The sequence below is a fragment of the Phacochoerus africanus genome, chromosome X (assembly GCF_016906955.1).
Source record: "Phacochoerus africanus isolate WHEZ1 chromosome X, ROS_Pafr_v1, whole genome shotgun sequence".
In the NCBI taxonomy this organism is placed as follows: Eukaryota; Metazoa; Chordata; class Mammalia; order Artiodactyla; family Suidae; genus Phacochoerus; species Phacochoerus africanus.
Window position 1 is genome coordinate 6,605,308 of NC_062560.1, and position 12,932 is coordinate 6,618,239.

The 12,932-nt window shown below is 42.9% G+C and overlaps 1 protein-coding gene across 2 annotated transcripts in view; it reads right to left on the reverse strand.

Moving 5' to 3' along the window:
• Nucleotides 1-2,772: 2,772 nt before the first annotated feature.
• Nucleotides 2,773-12,932, reverse strand: part of PNPLA4 (patatin like phospholipase domain containing 4) — a 76,543-nt gene continuing 66,383 nt past the window's right edge. The window contains exons 7-8 of one of the 2 annotated variants that reach the window (XR_007132774.1): nucleotides 4,606-4,710; nucleotides 2,773-3,807 (exon numbers count right to left, since the gene is read on the reverse strand). The gene's annotated coding sequence lies outside the window, so the exon portion shown is untranslated. Of the gene's footprint in view, nucleotides 4,060-4,605; nucleotides 4,711-12,932 lie in introns of both variants that reach the window. The other variant, XR_007132773.1, reaches the window with a different exon arrangement.

Here is a 12,932-nt window from a genome sequence, read left to right on the forward strand (position 1 = left end):
AGCAACCCAAGCTGCTGCAGTGACAATCCCCCATCCTTAACCCACTGCATCTAAGAGAACTCCCTAGGGTCGCAAGTTCTTAAAGAGGTATGCATTCTGGTTCCTAGTACTGGCATTATAAGAAAGCCCCATTTTTATATAAGCAACGTTCAAGCACCATAATATTGTTTAGTTTGTGTTTGTACCTCACCTTTGGTGGGCGGGTGATGCCATGAAAAGATGAGGGTCTTGGGAGCCAGGCACATGTGGGCTCAGAAGCAAGCTGTCACCTGGGACTTTAAGTTGATCCCTTGTCCTCTCCACAAAGCTATTCCATCCTCTCTGGGACAGAGATAACACTTCCAAAAATATCTATAAAGCACCTAGCAGAGAGGAAGGCAAGTTGCCCTTCAGAATAGCTGTAGGGATTGACAACCTCCCCGGGTCACGTGGGAACTGCACTGACTCCTCTTCCTCGTAGCCCATGACCAATCAGCTTCAGAGATCCTGCTCGTTGATCTGGAGTGGAGTCTGGAGCGGCTTTAAGACAGAAGCTTAGACTGGGCAGCAGGGTGTGTGATAAAAGATGATGCTGAGAATCCAGGAAGGTTGAGGTCATGGAGAGCCCTAAGGTCGTATTCACTTAAAGCTGGGCTTTCCCCTAAAGGGTGCGATCATCAAACACGTCCTTCCCCTTGTCTGGACATCTCCTGTCCCATCTTCACTCATCCTCCCTCTTCTCGCCGCATTGTCACATGTCTTATACCAGTTCCCACATCCTATCTTCAGGAAACATCCCTTTCCCCAGGATGGAGCCCCTTTTATGTTTCTCTGAGGCTCTTCACTAGTCCTTTTTGAATTCCTGGTTCACCTCAGATGTGATGTTCTCCAGAAACCTTCACCGGCACCTGTACTTGACTTCTGGGCCTCTGAGTAAGTTTTCATGGACTTAAATTCAGACTCGCATCACATGACCCTGCAATGGCTCTTAAAAAAATGTCTCTTCCTCCCACAGATTTGGCGTCCCTGACAGGAATGGCTTCACCCCACTCCCCAGCCTTTTGCCGTTTCTCCATCACTGTCTCTGGTTAATCCCACCCCCGTCCCCTGTCCAAGACCTTGGACTTTGCTTTGACAAAGTCACCCTCCTCCCTGAACACTCAAATACCATTCCTCACAGCAACACGCTCCAACACACACCAACCGAATGACACAAGAATGTGAAAAATATAAAGGACACGGGGCTGTTCTGGACACGCCTCAAATGAGCTGTGTCTACACCTTAGTTTATTGTTGTTTTGGCTACTGTTTATAACTTACTTTATCATTGTTTCTGCTCCTGCTGCCTAGAATTTACTTCCTTTCTCTTCCATTTCCTTTTTCGTGAATTTTCTGGTTTTCCCTAAAGATTATTTAATCACAGATACTGTAGCACTTAATTAATTTCCATTGAGTATGGTCTCAAAATACCTAACACGTCAATGCAGGGTCTCCTGTTTTCCATCAGTGACTTCCTTGGCATACATTGAATTATTTGCCCACAGAGCAGGAAATATACACAGCCTCATTAATCTCTACTCGGCGTGACCCACAGCCCCCCCTCCTCCCAGACCTCAGTGTGAAACTTAGTGAGTATCCAGCTTCATATATTATTTAGAGAGGACCACTGATCTATACAATTTTCCCTAGGTCAGAAGTCTGATGATTCATTGGCTCCATGTTCAGTTTGACTACAGGAAGAGTTTGCAACATTACTGTTTCCCAATGCCTGAGCCTGTTGTAGTAGGTTTCTCTGGTTTAGCCAAACACGCATGCCCTGTAGGCACAATAAATTGAAACCCATGTAACTGTTTGGCAAATAAATTCTCTAAGTATAAGGTAATAGCTGAAAGTAAATCCCAACAACTATGTAGGGGAGAAAACTTATCCAGAGTCAGAACTTATTTCATCACCAAGGCTTAGATGAAGACATGGATATTTCTAGACCTTTTGACAAGAGAGATGAACAAAGAAATAGGATATGTCCAGACCTATGTTCCACTTTTTTTTTTTAATTTATTTTCCCACTGTATAGCAAGGGGATCAAGTTATCCTTACATGTATACATTTTTCCCCCCACCCTTTGTTCTGTTGCAGCATGAGTATCTAGACATAGTTCTCAATGCTACTCAGCAGGATCTCCTTGTAAATCTATTGTAAGTTGTATCTGATAAGCCCAAGCTTCCAATCCCTCCCACTCCCTCCCCCTCCCATCAGCCAACCACAGGTCTTTTCTCCAAGTCCATGATTTTCTTTTCTGAGGAGATGTTCATTTGTGCTGGATATTAGATTCCAGTTATAAGTGATATCATATGGTATTTGTCTTTGTCTTTCTGGCTCATTTCACTCAGGATGAGAGTCTCTAGTTCCATCCATGTTGCTGCAAATGGCATTATGTCATTCTTTTTTTGTGGCTGAGTAGTATTCCATTGTGTATATATACCACATCTTCCGAATCCAATCATCTGTGGATGGACATTGGGGTTGTTTCCATGTCCTGGCTATTGTGAATAGTGCTGCAATGAACACGCGGGTGCATGTGTCTCTTTTAAGAAGAGTTTTGTCCGGATAGATGCCCAAGAGTGGGATTGCAGTGTCATATGGAAGTTCTATGTATAGATTTCTAAGGTATCTCCAAACTGTTCTTCATAGTGGCTCTACCAGTTGACATTCCCACCAACAGTGCAGGAGGGTTCCCTTTTCTCCACAGCCCCTCCAGCACTTGTTATTTGTGGATTTATTAATGATGGCCATTCTGACTGGTGAGAGGTGGTAGCTCATGGTTGTTTTGATTTGCATTTCCCACTTTTTGAACTGAACAAATGCCCATTCCTTACTACAATGTCCACAGGAAACTTCTCCTATTACCTTCTTGGGCTTGCCTTCAAATACTGGCATGAGCTCAACCCAGTTCTTAGAATTATCTGAATACTCAAGTCTTGGCTCGTTCTCCATTTTTTGATGTTTGCAAATTTAAAAATAAATAAAGTAGTGCCTAAAATAAATGCCACCCTCTTTACACACGTGTAAAAGGAAGGGTCCGTGGCAGTCTGAAAAATCCATTTTCTTTTTTTCACCAGGGACACTGAGAAAAAGAAAGCAGGTTGATCAGGGCAATTCTCCCTGTGAGCCTGTCAATGTTAGACCTCTTAGCAAACACTGAAATGCTAGTTCTTCATGGGAGAGTCCATATCCGTCCACTTTTAGCAGAATGTAACTGGCCTACTTAGTATTGTTGATGAGTTTAGAGACGTGGCTCCCCATAAGATGTTACATAAGTGATGCAAATATCTGAGAATAAAAGGAGATGTTTCATGCAAGTAAACAAGGAAGTCCCTTCTGTACAGCTATCACTTAGAGACTTTAGATATTCAATCAGGATCAGAGGGTGTCACATGAAACAAGAAAGGATTCTAGAAGTGTTGATGATTCCAGACCTGCTTTGCCTGTAGAGAATTCTAAGTAAAGTGTGATACGAGGGAAGGTTTCAGAGTGAATCTCCTTTAATAATTCAATGCATCTTATCTTTTTACTGAGTTTATACACACAAATCTGTCATCTTTAAATATTTCATACCATAATGTTCACTTAGCTTTGTCATAGTTTCTTGGAAGGCTGACTGCAGTGTTGAAGGGTCAGCTCAGGGCCAACATGGGCTTCATGGGACAGACGATCTGAGCGTGAGACGGCGAGGATGAGATGTCAGGGGAAGGTGATGATACGAGAAGGATGGGCAGAGCTGGCGTTCTCTATTCCGTGTGTCTCTCTGCCTGCTGGCCGGGTTGGAGTCTACAGGGCAGAATGTGGAATGGGCAGTCCCATTGGAATGTGCCGACCACCCCCCAGGACTGCAGTGGTGGTGTTCTCAAGAGGGTTGTGGAGGACGCAGGGGTCGTGTGTCCTTGGAAAATGGAGGCTGTAGGGAGACCTTCATGAAACCATGGATGAAAGGCTATGAAGGCAAGAAAGTGCCCCCACACCTTTCCTGAGTCTTTGTCTGAGTGGAGTTGGAGTCTTGGTCTGAGTTGAGTAGAGTTGACCCTAAGATGGAGAAGATGGGAAGGGAAACGAGATTCTTTTCTTGTCCCTTTTCCTCTGTGTGTGTGTGTGTGTGTGTGTGTGAGAGAGAGAGAGAGAGAGAGAGAGAGAGAGAGAGAGAGAGAGAGAGAGAGGGAAATTATGGAATGGATGAAAGGATGAGGACATCAGATTTTGGCAGATGAGGTTAGCATGAGTAGTTCCTTTTTCCTCAGAGCCAGATAAGCCATTTATGACAACATGGGTGATGCTTGAGGGCGTTAGGCTAAGTGAATGAAATCAGAGAGATATGCCGTATGTGGAATCTTGCAAAGCAGAGCGCGCAGAGATAGAGACTAGAGCAGTGGTTGCTAGGTCTTTGGGGATTGGGGAAACGGAGAGCTGAGTGTCAAAGCGTACAGATTTCCAGTTATAAGACGTGGAAGTTCTGGGGTCTCATGTACAGAACAGTACCTATAGTTATATTCTGTAGTATATACTTGAAAATATACATATACATAAAAAGGAAGTGGCCGTTATGTGAGGTGACAGGGTATTAACAAACTGTACCTTGGTGCCCATTCCTCTCTTCATATGTGTCTCAAATCATCACATTATATGTCATCCAATCATCACTTCGACATTATGTTGTGTGTCCATCATGTCTCCGTAAAGCTAGAAAAAAGGTTGAGATGCATGTCAGGCATCCAGGCAGAATGAAGGGAGAGTGGAAGGCATCAATCTAGCATTCAGGGTAGAGACACAACCTGACCACGGAAATACTGGCAGCAGAGAGGTGGAGTTTCAAGCCTCAGGCTCCATGAGATCCTGGAAGGAGTACATGTAGACAACACAACTGAAACATCCAAAGACGAAGCCTGGACCATCCATCATAACCTTTCAAGGCTGTGAAGGCAGGAAAGCAAAGGAGCCTGGGAAGAAACACCGGGTGATGCAGGGAAGACAGAGGCAAAGGGTGAGGTACCAAGGTATGCACTGGGGAGAGGGCCTGTTGTGTCAAATGATGCTGGTAGGTCTGGTCCACTGAGGGCTGACCTTGGCATTGCCTCCGGCAGCAGTACGGGTGTGAAAACATCCTGGCTTAAGAGCAAAATGGAAAAGAGACATTGGAAGGTGACAAATCACATCATCTTTTCCCTAAGGTGTTTTCATGGCCAGGGAAAAAGAAAATGGGAATAGAAAGAGATTTATGTTTTCCCCTTTTTTGAGCAAGTTAGGCTGGGACAGTCTAATCTGCTTTGGAATGGAGGGATCCACTTCCCCAGGGCTGTCTGATAATGACCGTGGGAGGGGGAATTTGGCGGGTGAGAGAGAAGTCCGTTCTCTTGAGGAAGTGGGCCCGTTTTCATGAGACGGGAGCATGAATCGTCTGAGGCCCCCAGAGGGACGGCGGATGGACAGAGAGCAAGGATGGGGAGGAGGAAGACCTGGCCACGAGCGGTGGGAGGAGAAAGCAGGAGCCTTTCGATCCCTGTCCTTCAGAGTGTGGCGTGCAGGCCACCAGCATCGGCATCCCCCGGGCATTATTCTGTTATCACCAAGCGCTCCTGCAGTGACCAGACCAGAATCTGCACTTTATGTCTAGGTGATGGCTAAGCCCCTTGTTCTTAGATGTGTGTGCTGAATTCAACAAGGAAGATGTTTCAAATCTGGATGCCCAGGTCACATTCAAGACTACTTCCGTGGGGATGTTTTGGTGGTGTGAGCTCAGCATCAATATTCTTCACGACTTCCTAGGTGACTCTAGCATGGAAACCTTCTCTCTCTCTCTCTCTTTTTTTCTTTTTTTTTTTTTTTTTGGCTTTTTAGGGTCACACCCATGGTACATGGAAGTTCCCAGGCCAGGGGTCGAATCGGAGCTGCAGCTGCCTGCCAACATTATAGCCACAGCAATGCAGGATCCGAGCCATATCTGAGACCTACACTGCAGCCCACCACAACACCGTATCTTTAACCCACTGAGCAGGGCCAGGGATCGAACCTGTATCCTTATGAATACTAGTCGGGTTCTTTACTGCTGAGCCACAAGGGGAACTCCCTCAATTTTGATGACTCAGAGTATGCAGGCAAGCAAATTAACTCAGGAAACCCCCCTGGAAGTTAATGACCCAGTGTTTAAACAGACCATCCTATAGGACTGTTTTGTCCAGCAGGATACTGCTGCCTGAGTGCAGGTGTGGGATAGACAGTGAGGTGGCTGAAAAAGATTGGGGTTTTGACAAGGAACACAGGACAGGAGGTGAGTTTCGGCTTACTACCCTGCCTGCTCTCTCCCTTTCCAACTGGAACATTTGCGCTGTTCTGCCTCTTAGCGTTCTGAAAAAGATTTAAACGCGAGTTTTAGAGAGTTGAATGTACTCTTTGAACTATGGTTTTTCCTCTGCATGCATCAGATTTTTCCCATCTCAGTTCTGCAAACATGTGATAATACAATGGATTCCCCATCCTGTGTGTGCCCGTGTATGCACGGGATTCATTTTATTTTATTGTTCGAGCTTGAATAAACTAAAAAAACGCATCAGGACATGTGTGTGATCCCAGAGGCTTGACCAGCAGGTCCCCTTTTTTTTTGGTCTTTATTTCCCTTGCTTTTCTTTTATTGATTTATACAGACTTCCAACTTTCTCTAATATTTTTAACTCTATTTTGGCAATTCCTATTTTCAGGTATATTCTCTTTTCTAAAAATTTCTACTTTATATGTTTTTAGGAAATTTCCTAAAAATTTCCAGTTTATATAATCTTTAATCTCTATGTCTGCGTCTTTCTTCCTTCCTTTCTTCCTTCCTTCCTCTCTCTCTCTTTCCTTCCTTCTTTCTTTTCCTTCCCTCCTCCCCTCTCCTTTTTTTCTCTCTCTTTCTTTTAATGGCTATGATGATGTACCCACAGCAATGTATGGAAATTGCTACTCCAGGGATCAAATACAAGCTGCAGCTTCATCCTGTACCAACACTGGACCCTGGACCCAAAGCACCATAGTGAGAACTCCTGTATTTAGTCTATCTTTCTTTCTTTCTTTTGCTTTTTAGGGCCGCACTCACGGCACATGGAAATTCCCAGGCTAGGGGTTGAATGGGAGCTATAGCTGGCAGTCTATACCACAGTCACAGCAGTGCAGGATCTGAGCTGCTTCAGCAACCTACACCACAGCTCACGGCAACGCCAGATCCTTAACCCTCTGAGCAAGGCCAGGGATGGAACCTACGTCCTCATGGATGCTAGTCAGATTTGTTGACCGTTGCGCCATGACGGGAACTCCTGTATTCAGTTTCTGATGTCTCATTTTTTTGATTTCCTTTTCTGCCTTTTCCCTGCCTTTTCATTGAATATCACAGAGTCTTATCTATTTCATTGTTTGATTCAAAGACAAATTTCCTGGGCTTATTTATAATTATTCGGTTTTCTTTTTTATTTTTTTATGTAAGTAAAAATATACATGTAACATGTTTCTAGTTAGACGTTTGCATGAGACAACTGCGTCTGTACATATGGGAACAGTGAGGGAGAAATAAGTATTAGAGACAAGCTGTGTGACATCTGATAGGTCTCTGCAAAAATGCTTCTTATGCGAGTTCCCTTATGGCCTGGTGGGTTAGGAACCCCACTAGTATCCATGAGGATACGGGTTCAATCCCTGGCCTTGCTCAATGGATTAAGAATCCAGCATTGCCAGGAGCTGTGGTGTAGATCACAGACGTGGCTTGGATCCCACATTGCTGTGGCTGTTGCTTAGGCCGGCACCTGCAGCTCAGATTCAACCCCTAGCATGGGCACTTCCATGTGCTGTGGGTGCAGCCCTAAAAAGGAAAAAAAAAAAAGTTTTCTTATGCTTTCAATGTGTAGATGCCATCTACCTTTGGGTATTTAAATTGGCCTCATAGTATAGTCTTGCTTTAAAAATCGTTATTGACGTATAGTTGATTTATACTGTTGTGTTAATTTCCTTCTGTACAGCAAAGCCATTCAGTATATACATATGTATATACAGTCTTTTATGTGTTCTTTTCTCGTATGGTTTATCACAGGATACTGAATATAGTTCCTTAGGAATATAGGAGGAACTTTTCCATCGTATATATACTAATTTGCTTCTACTAACCCCAAATTCCCAGTCCATCCCACTCCCTTCTCCTTGGCAACCATAAGTCTGTTCTCGAGGAGTCTGTTTCTGTTCTGTAGGTAGGTTCATCTGTGCTTTATTTTATTTTATTTATTTATTTTTTTGTCTTTTTGCTATTTCTTTGGGCCGCTCCCGTGGCATATGCAGGTTCCCAGGCTAGGGGTCGAATCGGAGCTATAGCCACTGGCCTACACCAGAGCCACAGCAATGTGGGATCCGAGCCGCATCTGCAACCTACACCACAGCTCACGGCAAGGCCGGATCCTTAACCCACTGAGCAAGGGCAGGGACCGAACCCGCAACCCCATGGTTCCTAGTCGGATTCGTTAACCACTGCGCCACGATGGGAACTCCTGTGCCTTATTTTAGGTTCCACGTAGAAGTGATATCATAGGGTATTTGTCTTTCTCTGACTTCACTTCACTTAGAATTGCAACTGACAGCACTAACCCAGCCAGAACCCAGATTGGGACTTGAACCCACGTGCCAGGACTCGAACCCAGTCTAAAGCTGACTGGGACTTAAACCCACAGTTTTAAATTAGACTCACTCACCCTGTGTCTGGATTTACTGAGGTTCAGGTTCTTCATGCCTCTGCAAAGAAGGGATTCATTGAGAGACAAAGTGATAGGCAAGAAATAGACGTATTAAGATAGGACGCTTGTGAGAGATGCAAGCAGGCATGGAGGCTCTGCCCCGAGGATCTGGTGGGCTACAGTTTTATCCTCCAAGGGGAGTGGGGGTGGGAAAAGCTGCCTCTTCCTTGCTGGGATGAGTAGCTCCTCCTTAGTGTTTGGTAAGGTGTGTATTCACATGAGCAGAAGGGCAGTCCTCAAACTCCTGCCCTTGGTCTGAATGTGCATGCAAGCCTCATCCCATCCCCCACCCAGTGACCGGAGGCAATTCTTGCCCATCAAGCCTGCCTTGTGCTGACGGCTTTCTTGAGCAATTATTAAGTTACAGCGATCTCCCAGGGTCCCCTAGGTTTCCCTCTCCATCTATGGTCCCTTATTGGGACTTCTACAATGACCTGTGCCTATTCCATTCCTATCAGTATGAGAATCTCTAGTTGCATCCATGGAGCTGCAAATGGATATCATATGGTATTTGTCTTTCTCTTTCTGACTTACTTCACTTCGTATGAGGATCTCCAGTTGTATCCATGTGGCTGCAAAGGGCATTATTTTTTCCCTTTTTGGCTGAGTAGTATTCCATTGTATACATGTACCACATCTTCTTAATCCATTCATCTCTCAATGGACATTTAGGTTGTTTCCATGTCTTGGCTATTGTGAACAGTGCTGCAGTGAACATAGGGGTGAGTGTGTCTTTCTGAATTATAGCTTCCTCTGGGTATATGCCCCCCAGAAGTGGGATTGCTCATTTGACAACTCTCTTTTCAGCTTTCTGAGGGATCTCCATACTGTTTTCCATTGTGGTTGTACCAGTTTACATTCTCACCAACAGTGTAGGAGGGTTCCCTTTTCTCCACACCCTCTCCAGCATTTGTTACTTGTTGACTTAATGATGGCCATTCTGACCAGTGTGAGGTGTCACCTCATTGTAGTTTTGACTGGCATTTCTCTAATAATTAGTGATATTTAGCATCTTTTCATGTGTGTACTGGCCATCTGTATATCTTCTTTGGGAAAAAAGTCTATTTAGGTCTTCTGCCCCTCCCTTTTTCTGAGTTTTATGAATTTCTTGCATATTTTGGTGATCAAGCCCCTGTCTGGGGCATCATTTGCAACTATTTTCTCCCATTCTTTAAGTTGTCTTTTTGTTTCATTTATGATTTCCTTTGCTGTGCAAAAGCTTTTTTTTTTTTTTTTTTTTTTGAGTTTCCTTTCCTGTCCAAAGGGTTTTGAGTCACATTGGTTTATTTTTGTTTTTACTATCGTTATTCTAGGAGGTGGATAAAATGACATATTGCTGTGATTTACATCAAAGAGCATTCTGTCTACGATTTCCTCTAGGAGTTTTATAGCATCTGGCCTTATATTTTTAGGTCTTTAATCCATTTTTTTGTGTTAAAGAATATTCTAATTTCATTCTTTTACATATAGCTGTCCAATTTTCCCAGAACTACTTATTGAAGAGACTTTCTTTGTTCCACTGTATGTTCTTACCTCCTTTGTCATAGATTAGCTGGCCATGGTTGCTTGGGTTTATTTCTGGGTTTTCTATCCTGTTCCACTGATTTTTTCTTTCTCTCTTTTTGTGTCAGTACCATTCTGTTTTGATGACTGTAGCTTTGTGATATAGTCTGAAGATGAAGCCTGATTTCTCCAGTTCCATTTCTCTTTTTCAATATTGCTTTGGCTATTTGGGGGTGTTTTGTGTTTCCCTACAAATTTTAAAGTATTTTGTTCTAGTTGTGTGAAGAATGTCATTGGGAATTTCATAGGGATTGCACTGAATCTGTAGATTGTCTTGGGTAGTATAGTCATTTTGTCGACATCGATTATTCCAATTGAAGAGCACGGTATTCTTTCCATCAATTGGTGTCATCTTTGATTTCTTTCATCAGCGTGTTACAGTTTTCAGAGTCTTTTGGGTTTTTTTTTTTTTTGTCGTCTTTTTGCCTTTTCTAGGGCCACTCCTGAAGCATTTGGAGGTTGCCAGACTAGGGGTCGAATCAGAGCTGTAGCCACCGGCCTACACCAGAGCCACAGCAACACCAGATCCGAGCTGCGTCTGTGACCTACACTACAGCTCACGGCAACGCCGGATAGTTAACCCACTGAGCAAGGCCAGGAATTGAACCCACAACCTCATGGTTCCTAGTCAGATTCGTTAACCACTGCGACACAATGGGAACTCCGAGGTCTTTTGGTTCTTTAGGGAGGTTGATTCCTATGTTTTTTATTCTTTTTGATGTGATAGTCAATGGGATAGTTTCCCTAATTTCTCTTTCTGTCCTTCATTGTTGTATATCAAAATGCAATCAATTTCTATGTATTAATTTTGTTTCCTGTAATTTTACCAACTTCACCGATAAACTCTAACAGCTTTCTCGTAGTATGTTTAGGATTTTCTAGGTATGGTATCATGTCCTCTGCTAACCATAATAGTTTCACTTCGTTTCCAATTTGGATTCCTTTTCTTTTTCTTCTCTGATTGCCATGGCTAGGACTCCCAAAACTATGTTGAATAAGAGTGATGAAAGTGGACATCCTTGTCTATTGATGAAATACTTTAAATATCTCATGTTAATACAGTACTTACAACTGACAGTATCTTTCAACATACTACACTCATTTAGACCTCCCCACCCCCCATGAGAAGGTTGAGAGACAAAGAAGATAAGAGAGTCTGATAAAGGGCAGACTTGTCTTTGCGTCTTCATAGCAGTCATTGTTTATATGTTTTGACTCTGTTTCCAGAGCCCTTTCTCCTTTTCTATAATTATGGAAACAGAGTGGATCTACCTCACAATGTCTCCTGTGAAATCCGTCCTGCTGGGCACCCTTACCCACATACATGAGAAGTAAATGTACAACACTGGAAATTTACTTTTCTGTTCTTCAACTGCCCCATCTACAAAGTCTTAATAATGAAACAGTCGCTAAGCCATGGGGTGCTGTGAGAATTAAGTCAATTAACACCTGTAATCCTCCCAGAAACCGGCTTCCAAGCACACAGCAGACACCTGCTATTATTATTGCTGCGGATAGCATATTATTACCATTGAAAAGCACATATTTTCCTTGGGGGAACCAACTGTTCACTTGTGAGGCATCTTCAACCTGAAATAAAACCTTTTGTTGGCTCCCCATTGGAGCAGGGAGCTATCTGGATTTTCAAGCAGTGAGGAAAGTCCAGTTAACCTGCCTGCACCTACCCACAGGTTCCTAGGCTTTCCTGCATCAGCACTGCACACATGCGCGCGCGCGCGCACGCACACACACACACACACACACACACACTCTGGTATGCTCTGTGGAAGCAGAGATAGTCACAGTTCTCCCTCAGGGATGATGGGGCCATTGTAATGATAAGTGGTTTCTCCTCAGTAAACAGGATTTAGTGTCAGTGGTTGTTTTTACAAGCATCACTTTTCATACATTAGCTTGCTTCAATCTTTATTATTATAAACAAATGGTTTCTAAATTCCTTAGTAGGCATTTTGAGTATTTATCTGACAATCTTTGCACGTTCTGGAAGTCCAGTTGGTGAATAAATGGCTTCAAAGGCTTTGAAATAAATAACCTTTCTGAAAGTTCATTAGTTGATATGATAAACAATCCCTGACCTTATAATACCATATTTTGATAGATATAAGAAATCCTTTTAATAGGAGTTTATTTGAATGCTGTGGGGTTAAACATCTGTGCTTCAGTAATGCTGAATAAGAATATATGAATGAAAAGAGAAAATGTAGCCCCTTTCCACACAGATTCCTGGAAGGATTTAGGTCCTGAGGTAATGATTTTTCTTCTGTGTATCTCCATAACCACTGGTTCTAAGAAAATGGTCACTAAAATTATTTTTGAAATATTTTATGATTCAGATAAACCACCATGGTTGAGAAAAAATTAACAGGAAAAATTGATTCAAATTTGCTCACTACATTTAAGATGAATTTTCCTTAAAATTTGGTAAATTGAGTATATTGAAAGGCAATATAATTAAAACCTATTCTTGAATTATTCACATTTTCCTTATTTCTGTCTCTTAATCTGTCAAGAGCAGAAAAACAGGCTATATCTTCAATAGTCATGTTTCTGTTATTTTGCAACTGTTTTTTCTTTTGT